Raw genomic sequence first — 14,752 nt, 5'->3', positions numbered from 1 at the left:
AAATGACACTTGGTTGTTTTCATGTCTTGGCCACCGTAAATAAAGCTTCAGTGAACATTGGAACACATATATCTTTTTTTTTTTATTTTTATTACATTTATTGGGGTGACAATTGTTAGTAAATTTACATAGATTTCAGGTGTACAATTCTGTATTACATCATCTATAAATCCCATTGTGTGTTCACCACCCAGAGTCAGTTCTCCTTCTATCACCATATATTTGATCTCCCTTACCCTCATCTCCCACCCCCCCGCCCCCTTACCCTCTGGTAACCACTAAACTATTGTCTGTGTCTATGAGTTTTTCTTTCTCATTTGTTTGTCTTGTTCTTTTGTTTTTGGTTTATACACCACATATCAGTGAAATCATAGGGTTCTCTGCTTTTTCTGTCTGACTTATTTCACTTAGCATTATACTCTCAAGATCCATCCATGTTGTCACAAATGCTCCTATATCATCTTTCCTTAATGCCGAACAGTATTCCATTGGGAACACATATATATTTACAGATAAATGTTTTCAGATTTTTCAGGTAGATACCCAGGAAAGGGATTGTTGGGTCATTTGGTAATTCTATTCTTAATTTTTTGAAGAACTTCCATTCTGCCTTCCATAGCAGCTGCACCAATCTGCATTCCCACCAGCAGTGTATGAGGGTTCCTTTTTCTCCACAGCCTCTCCAACACTTGCTATTATTTGCCTTCTTGATGATAGCCATTCTGACTCGGGTGAGGTGATATCTCATTTTGGTTTTTATTTGCATTTCTCTGATGATTAGTGATGTTAAGCATCTTTTCATATGTCTACTGGCCATCTGTATGTCCCTTTTGGAGAAATGTCTATTCAAGTCCTCTGTCCATTTTTAATTGGATTATTTGTTCTTTGTTGTTGAGTTGTATGAGTTCCTTATATTTTTTGGATATTAGCCCCTTATCTGAGGCGTTGTTTGCAAAAATCTTCTCTAAAAACTTTAATAATAATAATAATAATAATAATAAAGTATAGGATCCTGTCTGATTCTAGACTTACCGAGTCATACTCTCCAGATATCAAGCCTAGTAATGCATATTTTCCATATGTTCCTCAGGTGATTCAGAGGTGCCAGCATGTTTGGGGATCACTGGAGTATAAGATCTTTAAAACTCTCTAATTCTAAAATTCCTATTTTGTGAATATTAAAACCAAAAAAACAGAGTTCCTTATTCATTACAGACCATTAAAAATACATCAGTATGGTATAAATTAAAAAGGAATATAACGAAATAGCAATTTATAATGGCCCTATAAACTTCATACTTGCAGTTTATAAATAGATAAATTGACAGAATCATTTTCCTTCACTTTTAGAAATCCATAGGAAACAGAAAGCACTGGGGTAGGGGGAGGTGTAGGTGAAAAATGTGAGAAGTAATGGAATAGTGACTAAACCAAGGTTTCTCTAAAATAATTTTATACATAAAACTTGTTAGGGCTGGCCCAGTGGTTCAGGTTTTTTGGAGTGCCATGCTCTTAATTCCAAGGTCACTGGTCCAATTCCCACATGGGCCTGTGAGCTGCACCTTCTACAGCTAAAATTGTGAACAACAGCTCTCCCTGGCGCTGGGCTGCCGTGAGCAGCCAGAGGTTGGCATAAGCTGCTGTGAGCTGCTGTGAAGATATAAAAATATGAAGTTATTTTACATTCTTTTTTCATATTAAATCTGTGAAATCCATAGTATGCTTTACACATATAGCACATATCAAATTGTACTAGTGCCCAGTAGCCACATGTGCCCAGTAGCTGCCATATCGGAGAGTGTACTTTTTTTATTTTATTAAACATTTTTTTTTATTGGAGAATATTGGGGAACAGTGTGTTTTTTCCAGGGCCCATCAGCTCCAAGTCAAGTTGTTGTCCTTCAATCTAGTTGTGGAGGGCGCAGCTCAGCTCCAAGTCCAGTCACCGTTTTCAATCTTTAGTTGCAGGGGGCACAGCCTACCAACCCATGTGGGAATTAAACTGGCAACTTCGTTGTTAAGAGCTAGTATCTAACCAACTGAGCCATCCAGCCGCCCCACCAGTGGCTCAGCGGCAGCTCGTTGTTGTCTCCAATCTAGTTGTGGAGGGTGCAGCTCACTGGCACATGTGAGAATCGAACCTCAACCCTGTCCAGGGCTCGCGCTCCAACCAACTGCGCCATCCAGCTACCCCGCATACAGTGTACTTCCTGAGGGGTGGCCTTTAATTGGGTGATTTGTAACACCCAATTAAACACATCAACTTAACAGAAAACTCTTTTTTTTTTCCTTCTTTTTTTGACTTTGAGGTGATAGTTAGAAAGCCCTTTCCACAGTGAGAAAATGTAACTGGTAACACATTTTTAAGATTATCTTTTCTACTTTTTTCTGACTTACATACTTTTTTCATTTCATTCCAACATGTGATGGAACTCTTAATTTACACAAAAATGGAGGGTTTTTTTTTTTTGGGGGGGGGGAATCCAGTCTAATTACTTTTGGATGAATCCTGGGAACTCTTTTGCCAACATTAATATGCCAATGTCAGAAAGGAGGCCCAGAATTGTTACTGGCACCTCCATTACTACCTCTCCCTTTTCCTGCTGGCTCTGTCTTTCCACTTAAGAGCTGGTTCCAAAACCAATGTCTCATGCTATTTAAAAGCCTTGAGCATACATTTTCAAACAGTTATCTATCAGAGTGCCTTGGCATTTCAGCACTAGCATCAGGAAACAATACATTATTTGAGGAATAATTTGACAGCTAATTGTTTGAGAAAAAAATTCTTAACTGTTTCCAGATTGTTTAACAAAGCCAAGAAGCTTCTTAAACCATTTAAGCAGTTAATTCTAAAATAAAGAAAATGGATCAGACCTAAGACATGTGCAATTCCACTTTGGAACATTGACTACATTGGATTTCATTTTGTTTGATTTTTAAACAAAGTTTAATCACAAGAAAAGTCTTTTAAAGACGACGATGGGATTTTATGAGGAAGGATTAGTGTAAGGAGAAGACATAATTTTTGTACGTAGGGTGCTATATATTTCATGGCTTCTGATACGAGTACCATGGTGGTGCCAAGAAGGGGTGGCAGTAGCACCTCCTGGGCGGAGAGTAATGCCACCTGAGTTTTCCCTTCTAGGAAGTCAGTGAGTTCTGACATTGACATCCCATTCCTCTTCACTAAGGGACTGGAAAAGCATTAAGTCCTGGGGCGGAAAGAATATTTCTGGTCCAAGGTGGTCATTTTCTGACACTTCTTACATTTCTGACTTCCTGATATTTGAACTTCTAATCAAGTACTGTTTACATCATCTTGGTTTTGAGATCAGGTGGTTTATAATGTAACAACTCCTTTATTTTCTTGTGGTTATTATATGAAGCCACTGGGCATGATTCTACATCTATCCAAAACAAATTTCAAATGTTGGAACTGTGTTATTTTCACTTTCAGTCTTAGATGGTGTGGTCCTGCTGGCTCTGAAAATAATTTAATTTTGTGCATAGGAATAGGAAAACACAAGCTTTTAGGCTTTTATTTGGCCTCAGAGAAGAGGTTTTCTGGTATTATTTAGTTTCTTCCAATTTTATTTATTGTAAAATCAAGAGCAAAACATTTTTTAAAATTTTTAGGGAAATATTTTTTTATATCTTAATTATTAATTTGTATTGTTCCGTTCTAGTGTTTAAGTGCAATTTCTCATTTTTCATTTTCCTTTTATGATTTTCTTCTAAACTTTATTCTAAGTTATTATGTAGTCTTTTTTTCATTGTTGTTTTTCTTATTTATGTATGTATGTATTTATTTTTGTTTAAGTGTAGATAATATTATATTTTTGTTTAATGTATATAATATTATATTGGTTATGTTAGTTTCAGGTGTATAATATAGTCATTCCATATTCTTTTTCATATATATATATATATATATATATATTTTTTTTTTTTTTTTAATTTATTGGAGTGACAATTGTTAATAAAATTACATAGATTTCAGGTGTACAATTCTGTATTACATCATCTATAAATCCCATTGTGTGTTCACCACCCAGAGTCAGTTCTCCTTTCATCACCATATATTTGATCTCCCTTACCCTCATCTCCCACCCCCCACCCCATTATGTAGTCTTTTTTTTTTTTTTAGTTTTTTTTAATTTATTGGGGTGACAATTGTTAGTGAAATTACATAATTTCAGGTGTACAATTCTGTATTACATCATCTATAAATCCCATTGTGTGTTCACCACCCAGAGTCAGTTCTCCTTTCATCACCATATATTTGATCTCCCTTACCCTCATCTCCCACCCCCCACCCCATTATGTAGTCTTTTTTTTTTTTTTAGTTTTTTTTAATTTATTGGGGTGACAATTGTTAGTGAAATTACATAATTTCAGGTGTACAATTCTGTATTACATCATCTATAAATCCCATTGTGTGTTCACCACCCAGAGTCAGTTCTCCTTCCATCACCATATATTTGATCCCCCTTACCTTCATCTCCCACCCACCACCCCCTTCTGTAGTCTTGATAAGTCTGATTTTATAATGATTTCTTGATAACTGCCTCTATAATAGTCCATTGAATTAATTCATGATAATTTACATGACTTCCTGTATTTTTGGATACTAGCATTGGTCCTAATATTTCACATTATCTGTGGGTAATGTTGAACTAAACATATTCCAGTATATGGATTTTTAAAAAAATTCTTTTGAATTTTTTTCTTAACACAAATTCCCAGGTTGGGGACTACTGAGTCAGAGTCTGAGCTTTCATCAAGTTCTTGTGAATATTTGGCATTAGGTTTAAATGTAGCAATCCAAACCCTTTATCATTCTGCTGTGGGCTGAGGCTCTAACCATAGTAATCAGACCATAGGCAGGGCTTTGTTTCAAGATGACAGTAACCTCATGGAAATTTCATCAGGAGCAATGTTCAAGCATTCAGGCAGTAGTGGCATGGGCTTTGGTGATCTCAGTCTAAAGATAACCTGTTTTCACTTGAATTTTTAAAAAATGTGTAAATAGATAACACATCTCAGAATTTCCGAATGCAGATGAGGCAGAAGTTTACATTTAATGTGGGATATATTAAATCAGAATTCTAATCTGTGAATGTGGAGAGTGCCAGGGAATCACACCTAGGTTTAGGGTGATACGCAGAAACTGGGAGAAATCTGCTGGGAAAGAACCCTGTTGAATTATATGTCATGTTAAACTTAGGCAAAGCCCCCTGGAAGGGAAGAAGGTGGCACGAAAAATAACTTTGTAAGCAATCAAAAGAAAATCAAGAATTTGGAACAAAGACAGTGGGGAAAGGGCTAAGAATACTGAATATTAAAGAAAATAAAAGTTGAACGCATAACAGGAAACAAGATGTTTTCTTTAGGGCTGGACTTAGACAGTGTTTGTTTATTAATTTTTGATGTGGTAATTTTTGGAATTCTGGACCAAGTCCCACATCTCAAGCCTTTGTAAATTATTTTCCCTCCACGTTGTATATTTTTCCCTCCAAAATCATCCATTTGTGCAAGACAAAATCAAGTGAGTTTGTTCTTTACTCACTAGTGGCTGTTAGTAACTTTCAATTACAATCACACAGATGATTAAAATTTAGAGTCATTTTCAAAGGTCCTACATTGATGGAGTGCTGTCGGCTGGAGCAAATGGAAGACGACAAGCTGGTGGAGGTTTTAAAAATGAGTCAGTGCCCACCATTACCTTATATGTGCTTAGCATAAGTTGGTATCTGCAAAATCTACAGGGTTGTAATTCTCCTTTGGCATTCCTTACCCGGAGAGTTTATGTAGACACCATGTGTGGAATTGCAATTCTATAATTAAGATGTTTTTAATTTCATTCATAGGACATAGAATTCTTTAGGTGGATACCAGTGTAGAATTATATTTTCATAATTTAGATTCGGAAATTTCATATAAGATGTACCACTGAATCCTGGATCCAAGCATGAGTTTTCTTTCCTCTCTCCTGTAGCCCGCACTGTTTCCCTGGTGATCCCACAGCTGTTCCAGGGACATTAATCTTTGGGCAGAGGGTGGAGTGGGTATGAAGGGAGGGGCTTCAAGTAGTATACAAATACTAATTTATTGAAAACTATTCAAACCTGCATAAATACACGAATCAGTGTACTAGTGCTTCCTCATTCTCCATCCCAGTTCCTCAATCTCTCTACTCCTACAAAGTTACTCTGCAACTTGAGTTTTTTCCTTTAAATGTTTTGTTTTTTGTTTTTGAATTACAGTTGACATTCAGTATTATATTAGTTTCAAGTTACAGTATAGTGGTTAGACATTTATATAACTTACTAAGTGATTCCCTCAATAAGTCTAGAACCACTTGGCATCAAATGTATTTATTACAATGTTATTAACCGTAATTCCCTATGCTGTACTTTATATCCCTGTGACAATTTTGTAACTAACAATTTGTACTTCTTAATCCCTTTATGTTTACCACCCAGCCCCCTAACACCTTTCTCTTCTGCCAACCATCAGTTTGTTCTCTGTATCTATGAACTTGTTTCTGTTTTGATTATTAGTGTATTTTGTTTTTTAGATTCCATACATAAGTGAGATCATATGGTATCTGTCTTTCTCTGTCTGACTTATTTCACTTAGCATAGTACCCTCTAGGTCCATCCATGGTGTTGCAAATGGTAAGGTTTCATTTTTTTTAAATGTCAGAGTAACATTCTATTGTATATATCTTCTTTATCCAATTGTCCAACGATGGACACTTAGGTTGCTCCCATATCTTGGCTGTTATACTCCTGTATGAAATGTGCTTCTTTGTCTCTTGTTACAGTCTTTGTTTTAAAGTCTATTTTGTTTGATACAACTAATGCCACCCCAGCTTTTTTTCATTTCCATTTGCATAAAATATCTTTTCCGACCCTTTACTTTCAATCTGTGTGTGTCTTTGATGTGAAGTGAGTTTCTTGTAGGCAGCATATGTATGAGTCTTGTTTTCTGCTCCTTTCAGCCACCCTGTCTTTTTAAAATTTTTTTATTAGTTTCATGTGTCTAACACTGTAATAGTTAGACATTTATCATTTATACCCTTCACAAAGTGATAACCCCTCTCCCCCAATCTACTACCCCTCTGACATCGCACACAGCCATTACATTTCCAATGTCTCTATTCCTTATGCTGTACTCCACTTCTTGTGAATATGCATATATTCTCGAAAAACCAGATCTTGGATTCATTGATCTTTTGTATTGTTTTCTTTGGTCTCTATTTCATTTATTTCTGCTCTTATCTTTATTATCTCCTTCCTTGTACTCCTTTTGGGCTTATTTTGCTGTTCTTTTTCCAAATCCCTTAAGTGTAATGATAAGCATTTGATTTGTGATTTTTCTTGTTTCTTTAGATAGGCTTGCATTGTTATGAATTTCCCTCTTAGGACTGCTTTCGCTGCATCCCGTAGATTTTGGGTCATTGTGTTTTCGTTTTCGTTTGTCTCGAGATATCTTTTTATTTCTTCCTTGATCTCACTGTTGACCCATTCATTATTTAGTAACATGTTAGTCAGCCTCCATGTATTTGTGTGTCTTCCAGTTTTTTTCCTGTAGTTGATTTCTAATTTCATAGCACTATGTTAAGAGGAGACACTTGGTATGATTTCAGTTTTCTTAAACTTATTGAGACTTGTTTTGTGGCCTAACATGTGGTCTATCTTGGAAAATGTTCCATGTGCACTTGAGAAGAATGTGTATTCTGCAGCTTTGGGGTGAAATGCTCAGAAAATATCGATTAAATCCAACTGGTTTAATGTGTCATTTAAGGCCACTTTTTGCACATTTATTTTCCATCTGGAGGACCTGTCCCTTGTTGTCAGTGGTGTGTTGAAGTCCCCTACTATGATAGTGTTACTGTTGATCTCTGTCTTTATGTCAGTCAATATCTGTTTTATATATTTAGGTGCTCCTATGTTGGGTGCATAGATGTTTACTAGGGTTATGTCCTCTTGTTGGATCGAGCCCTTTATTATTATGATGTAGTGTCCATCTTTGTCTTTTAGTGTATTCTTCATTTTAAAGTCTATTTTGTCATATATAAGTATTGCTACTCCAATTTTCTTTCTCATTTCCATTTGCATGAAATATCTTACTCCTTCACTTTCAGCCTGTGTGTCTTTTGATCTGAGGTGAGTCTCTTGTATACAGCATATGCAAGGGTCTTGTTTTCTTATCCATTCAGTCACCCTATGTCTTTTGATTGGGGCATTTAATCCATTTATATTTAAAGTGATAGGTACATAGTTATTGCCATTTTGTTATTTGTGTTTCTGGTCTTCATTAGTTAGGTTATTTTCACCTTTCTTCTGTGTCCAGAAGCCCTTTTAACATTTCCTGCATTGCTGGCTTGGTGGTAATGAATTCCTTCAGCTTATTCTTTTCTGGGAAGCTCTTTATCTCTCCTTCAATTTTAAATGATAGCCTTGCTGGATAAAGCAATCTAGGTTGTAGGCCTTTGTTTTTCATCACTTTGCATACTTCCTGCCACTCCCTTCTGGCCTGCAAAGTTTCTGTAGAAAAGTCATTTGATAGTCTTATAGGAGTTCTCTTGTATGTAACCCTCTGTCTTTCTCTTGCTGCTTTTAGGATTCTCTCTTTGTCTTTAACCTTTGCCATTTTAACTATAATGTGTCTTGGTGTGGGCCTGTTTGGGTTTATCCTGGTTGGAACTCGCTGCACTTCCTGGGCTTGTATGTCTGTTTCCTTCACCAGGTTAGGGAAGTTTTCAGTCATTATTACTTCAAATAGGTTCTCAATCCCTTGCTCCCTCGCTTCAACTTCTGGTATCCCTATGATGCGCATCTTGTTGCATGTGATGTTATCCCAGAAGGCTCTTAAACCATTTTCATTGTTTTTTATTCTTTTACCTTTTTGTTCCACTTGGATGATCTCTGCTATCTTGTTTTCTAAATCACTGATTCAATTTTCTGCCTCATTTAATCTGGTAATTCCTTCAAGTGTGTTCTGTGTTTCAGTTATTATATTCTTTAGTTCTAACTGGTTGTTCTTTATTATTTCTCTATCCTTCTTTATGTCATCATTAAGCTCTTAAACATTCTCATCATCAGTGTTCTGAATTCTGTCTCTGATAGGTTGGTTACCTCTATTTCATTTGGTTCCAATTTTGGAGGTTTCTTCTTTTATTTGGGACATGTTTCTTTGTTTCCCCATTCTGGCTGACTCTCTGTGTTTGTTTTAATCTATAGGTAGATCCCCTGGGGTTCTTGGTCATTGCTGGGTATCTTATGTAGTATGTGTCCTTTATATTTGACTTGCACCCCTTCTCTATTCTCCTGTGCATGTGCTCCAAAGGTGACCCTTATATTGTGTGTATTCTCCTGTTAAGGTTGAGCTTTAATTACTTTTGACTTGTCAGTAGGCGGGATTGACTCCTAGGCTGACTAGCTGTGAGAATTGGCTATGCGCACAGTGGATGAGCTGCTGTGTGAGGGTTGACTGCTCAGATAAGGGTTGGCCCTTATGGGCTCTTGTGCCTGTAGAGAATTCCCTCTGGGTGTGTCACTTGTAGGTCAAACCTCGTAATACTCTGGATTGGTCTGGAGTTGGCCTCTAGGTGTGGTGAATCTTGTGCCTCTTGGGTTGGGCCCTGGTGTAGGGCAATTTCAGAACAAAACAAATCAACAAGCACAACAGCAACAACAACGACAAAGAAAAAAACAGATATACTCACATGTAAAAACAACTGATAACCCACACTCAACACAGGCAGAAATATAAAAAATACAACAACAACAAAAAAGCAGCACCCGTCTTGGCTTAAGCCCACCAAACAATCTCTAGGTTGTCCTCTGCTGTACAGAGTCCTCTGCGTGTTGTGGAGGCAGAGCCAGCCTCCTGCCACCCAGAGTGTCCCTGGCACTACAGTTCTAGATGAGTGGGGCTATGGGGTGTGGATGGTAGTTTTTACCTAGTCAATGCAGTTTCTGCTCTTGCCTGCACATATGCACTCTGGGAGCACCACAGACAGCCACTGGGAGGTGGGCTTATTCCCTATGCCCAGGTCTCCTGAGTCTTAGGGCACTACTTCTGTAGGGGATGTGGAGGACGAGAGATTTCTGAGCTGCTGAAAGCCCAGAGCTGCCTCTGCCACCTGCTGTTGACCTCTGCATGTGTTTCTATAGATGCAATTGTCCTGCACTGCAGCCCAGAAAAGGTAGGGGTGGAAAAGGAGGTATCTTCAGTCTCCCAGCCCAGTAGTGTCACACTCTTCCCAGCCTTTTCCCTAGGTCACAGATGTAAAGTGGCATTTTCTAGGACCTGAGTGCTACAGCTCCCTTGTAATCTGACACTACTCTTCAGTTCAGGGACCAGCTTGAGACTCTGAAAGGGCAGGTAGCATTGCTGTGGGAGAGTTGGGGGAGCGGCCCACATATGGAGTTTGCCTTTTGTCTTTTTTGTCTGACCTAGGGGACCAGCTGAAGACCTCAGCTGAGGCTACTGCCTCAAAGGCCGATAGCTGCTCTTTTGGCAGGAGAGGTCAGCTGTGAGATGCAGAGAAAGAGCCCGTCTCCTGGCTCTTGTGATCTCTGTTCTGTGTCCTGAAGCCTCCACGGCCCAGCAGCCTTTTTCCCTACTCACTCAGTTTGCCCACCTTCAAGTAATCCTCCTGAGTCTCTTAGCTGTTCTGTGTGATGAGCAGAAAGTCCTTTGATGGGTTATAGATGTTCAATTTGTGGTAAGTTACATAGGAGAACTCAAGAAGCCCACCTCGCTGCCTCCGTTCCTATGACATCCCACCCGCTGTCTTTTGATTGGAGCATTTACTTTTAAAGTGATTACTGATAGGTATGTAGTTGTTGCCATTTTATTATTCATATTTTTTTATGTTTTTTTCTTCTTCTTCTCCTTCAAAAACTCCCTTTAACATTTCTTGTAATACTGGTTTGGTGGTGATAAACTCCTTTGGCTTTTTCTTATCTGGGATGCAACTTGAGTTTTTAAATATATCATATAGATTTCTCTTCTACATTCTTTGGATTTCTTTTATTTTCTACTTCCTCGAGGTATATATTTTATTTGCTTTCTGTGAATCTCATTTTCTAATCTAAACAGTTAAGGCTCTTATTTACCCTCTGCATTATGGTTATATTGTACAGGTTTCAAAATTTAGTACTATCATTGTTCCTTAATTTTGAATAGTTTATAAATTTCACTTTGATTTTCTCCTTAGCTGAAGAGTTACTTTTAAAAGTTATTCTAATCACCCATATCTTTTTTCTCCTTGATCCCTCAATTTCTGAGAGCAGTATGTTAGACTATCTTAAAGTGTCTATGGATATGATTCTGAGTCATTAGATTTCAGACACATTATCATTTTGTTTAAATGAATCTTTTATTAATATAAAGTGTCCTTTTGTGTTCCAGTCAATACCTTCCAATAATTTTGTTTCTATTTTTATCTAATATTAACCTATGTTTGCTTTCTTTTTGGTTAACTCCTTTATATTTTGACACTGCTTTGTTTTTAAGAGTGTTTTGGTTTGTCTCTTACAAATTGAATATAACTATAGATTTTTGACTTAGTCTAAGTGTTTCTGTCTTTTAGTAGGAAATTTATCTAGTTCACATCAATTGTAATATCTTCTGTGGTTGGATTTACTCTGTCTTCTTAACTTATGTTTTATATTTACTTTTCTTCTTTGGTTGCTATATGTTTATGCTCCCTTGGTTTTTTTTTTTTTTTTTGCTCTACTTTATTTTTCTTTTCTCCCCCTTTGTGAGATTGGTTGAGTTGTGATTTTCTTTTTCACAAACAGGAAGGTTCATCTTTTTAATTCTAATAATTTAAAAATTATTTGTTCCATTATAAACATATCTCAACTTAGAGTTTTCTTATGAAAGTGTAGAGATAATCAGTATCTATATCATCACACAAATAAGTCAAGGCCTTAGTGTCCTTTTATTTTTTCCTCCATACCAGTTCTACTTTTTTGATTATTTTATCTAGGATTTATTTACAAATTTTTATAATATTTTATCATGCCCTGCATAAATAGACTAAATTATAAGATTTATTATTTTCTTTGCTTACCACTGTATCCTCATACCATATCTTCTTTATTTATTTATTGGTTCATTTGCTGGATTACATTCTTAAATAATTATTTCAGAGTCTATTGGAGGTAAATTGTTGAAAGCTTTGTATGCTTAAATGTGTCTTTATATTTCACTTCCATCCCTGTATTTGTTTAAATGGATAAAGAAATATTGGCGCAAAATAATTTCCCTCAGAATGCATTCCTCATTTGACTTCTTGAATTTGTGTTGTTAATGAGAATCTGATGCAGATGTGGTTACTGTACTTTTGTAAATAACTCATTTTTCCCCTTGGTTTGCTTTTAGGATTTTCTCTTAACCTTTAACAATTCCCACAATGTTTCTGTTTATAGGTCTTGTCTTTTTCTAATTCTTTATATAACTATTGGAGGGTGCTTCTAACTTGCTTATTTAATATTGGCTCTACCTTCCAAATAGATCCATATTCAACTATTTATTGTATCCTGTACTGTGATGATCAGGATACAGTCGAGCCACCATGATGTCTCACTTGGATTATTGCAGTAACCCTCCCACTGGTCTACTGGTTTTCTTGCTTCCACCATTGACCCTGTAAAAACTATTTCACCCTTGCCTCTCTGTAGGAGCAGAGCAGCCTTTTAAAAACTCTATGACAAAATTCTCCATTTTACTTAGAGAAAAAGCCAAAAGTCTTTACAGTGTACTGCAGAATTCTGCATGATAAACAGCTTTCTAATTATTTCTCTGATCTTTTCCCACCTCTGTCACTCCTCACGAGGCACACAAGCCTCATTACTATTCTTCCTAGGATTTCAGCATAAAACTGATATGTGTTCTTAGCCTACCAGCCTGATTCTGTCGGTGTCTTTGATGTCTTTAAAAATTATTTTTATTTATTAAATGTATTGGGGTGACATTGGTTAGTAAAATTATATAAATTTCAAGTGTACATTTCTGTTAAACATCATCCATATGTTAAATTGTATGTTCATCACCCAGAGTCAGTTTCCCTTCCATCACCATATATCTGACCCCCTTTTCCCTCTTCTACCACCCCACTTCCCCCTTACTCTCTGGTAACCACTAAACTGTTGTCTGTGTCTATGAGCTTTTGTTTCTTTGTCTTGTTCGTTTGTTGTTTTCAGTTTTATATCCCACTTATGAGTGAAGTAATATGGGTCTTGACGTTTTCTGTCTGACTTATTTTGCTTAGCATGATAATCCTACAATCCATTGATATTGTCGCAAATGGAAGTATTTCATTTTTTATGGCCAAGTAGTATTCCATTGTATATACGTACCACTTCTTCTTTATCCAGTCATCTATTGAAGGATTCTTGGTTGTTTCTATGTCTTGGCCACTGTGAATAAAGCTGCAGTGAAATAGGGGAACATATGTCTTTACAGATAAATGTTTTCAGACTTTTTGGGTAGATACTCAGAAGAGGGATTGCTGGGTCGTTTGGTAATTCTATTCTCATTTTTTCTGAGGAACCTCCGTACTGTTTAGTGGAGGTCCTAAAATGGCTGTACCAATTTCCTTTTTCTCCACACCCTCTCCAATACTTGTTATTACTTGTCCTGTTGATGATAGCCATTCTAACTGGTGTGAGGTGGTATCTTATTATGGTTTTGATTTGCATTTCCCTAATGGCTAGTGAAGTTAAACATTTTTTCATATGTTTGTTGGCTGTTTGTATGTCTTCTTTTTTATTTTATATTTTAACATTTTTAATTATTAGTTTTAGGTATACAAAACAACATAATGATTAGACATTTACACCTCTCACAAAGTGATAACTCCACCATGTCTACTACCCATTTGACATTGTACATAGCTATTATAATATCATTGACTATATTCCCTATGCTGTATTTTACATCCCGTGACTATGTGTGTGTGTGTGTGTGTGTGTGTGTGTGTGTGTTTATATTTGACATTCAATATTATTTTATATTAGTTTCAGGTGTACAGCACAGTGGTTAGGCATTTGTATAATCTATTAAGTGATTCCCTTGATAAGTCCAGTACCCATCTGACACCCTACTAAGGCTTTACAGCATTATTATTTTCCCCATACAGTATTTGACACCTCCACAAAGATTTTGTCACTACCAATTGACACTTCCTAATCCCTTCATCTTTCTTACCCATTCCCCAACCCTCCTCCCATTTAGAAACCATCAATTTGTTCTCTGTATCTATGAGTCTATTTCTATTTTGTTTGCTTGTTTATTCTCCTCAGATTCCATATATAAGTGAGATAATATGGTACTTGTCTTTCTCAGTCTGACTTATTTCATTTAGCATAATATCCTCTAGATCTATCCATGTTGTTGTAAATGGTAAGATTTCATTCTTTTTTTGTGGCACGGTAATACTCCATTGTATAAATGTATCACAATTTCCTTATCCAATTGTCTATTGATGGGCATTTTTGTTTGTTTCATATTTGGCTATTGTGAATAGCACTGCAATAAACATAGGAGTGCATATATTTTATGAATTACTGTTTGGGATTTGTTTTGAATAAATACCCACAAGTGGAATTGCTGGGTCATAAGGTAGTTCTTTTTAATTTTTTAAGGAACTTCCATACTGTTTTCCATACAGACTGCATCAACTTGCAATTCTACCAACACTGCACGAGGGTTCCGTTTTCTCCAC

The 14,752-nt window shown here is 36.5% G+C and overlaps 1 protein-coding gene across 1 annotated transcript in view; it reads left to right on the top strand.

Annotated features, from left to right (window-relative positions):
* The window catches only part of MORC1 (MORC family CW-type zinc finger 1), a gene marked incomplete at its 3' end in the record, with an annotated part of 160,187 nt that overhangs the window by 26,707 nt on the left and 118,728 nt on the right, over positions 1-14,752 (top strand). The window lies entirely within an intron of this gene.

Source organism: Rhinolophus hipposideros (assembly GCF_964194185.1).
Source record: "Rhinolophus hipposideros genome assembly, chromosome: 2".
Taxonomy (NCBI): Eukaryota; Metazoa; Chordata; class Mammalia; order Chiroptera; family Rhinolophidae; genus Rhinolophus; species Rhinolophus hipposideros.
Note: the sequence above shows the minus strand (reverse complement) of the source record. Positions and strands in the feature narration are given on the sequence as shown.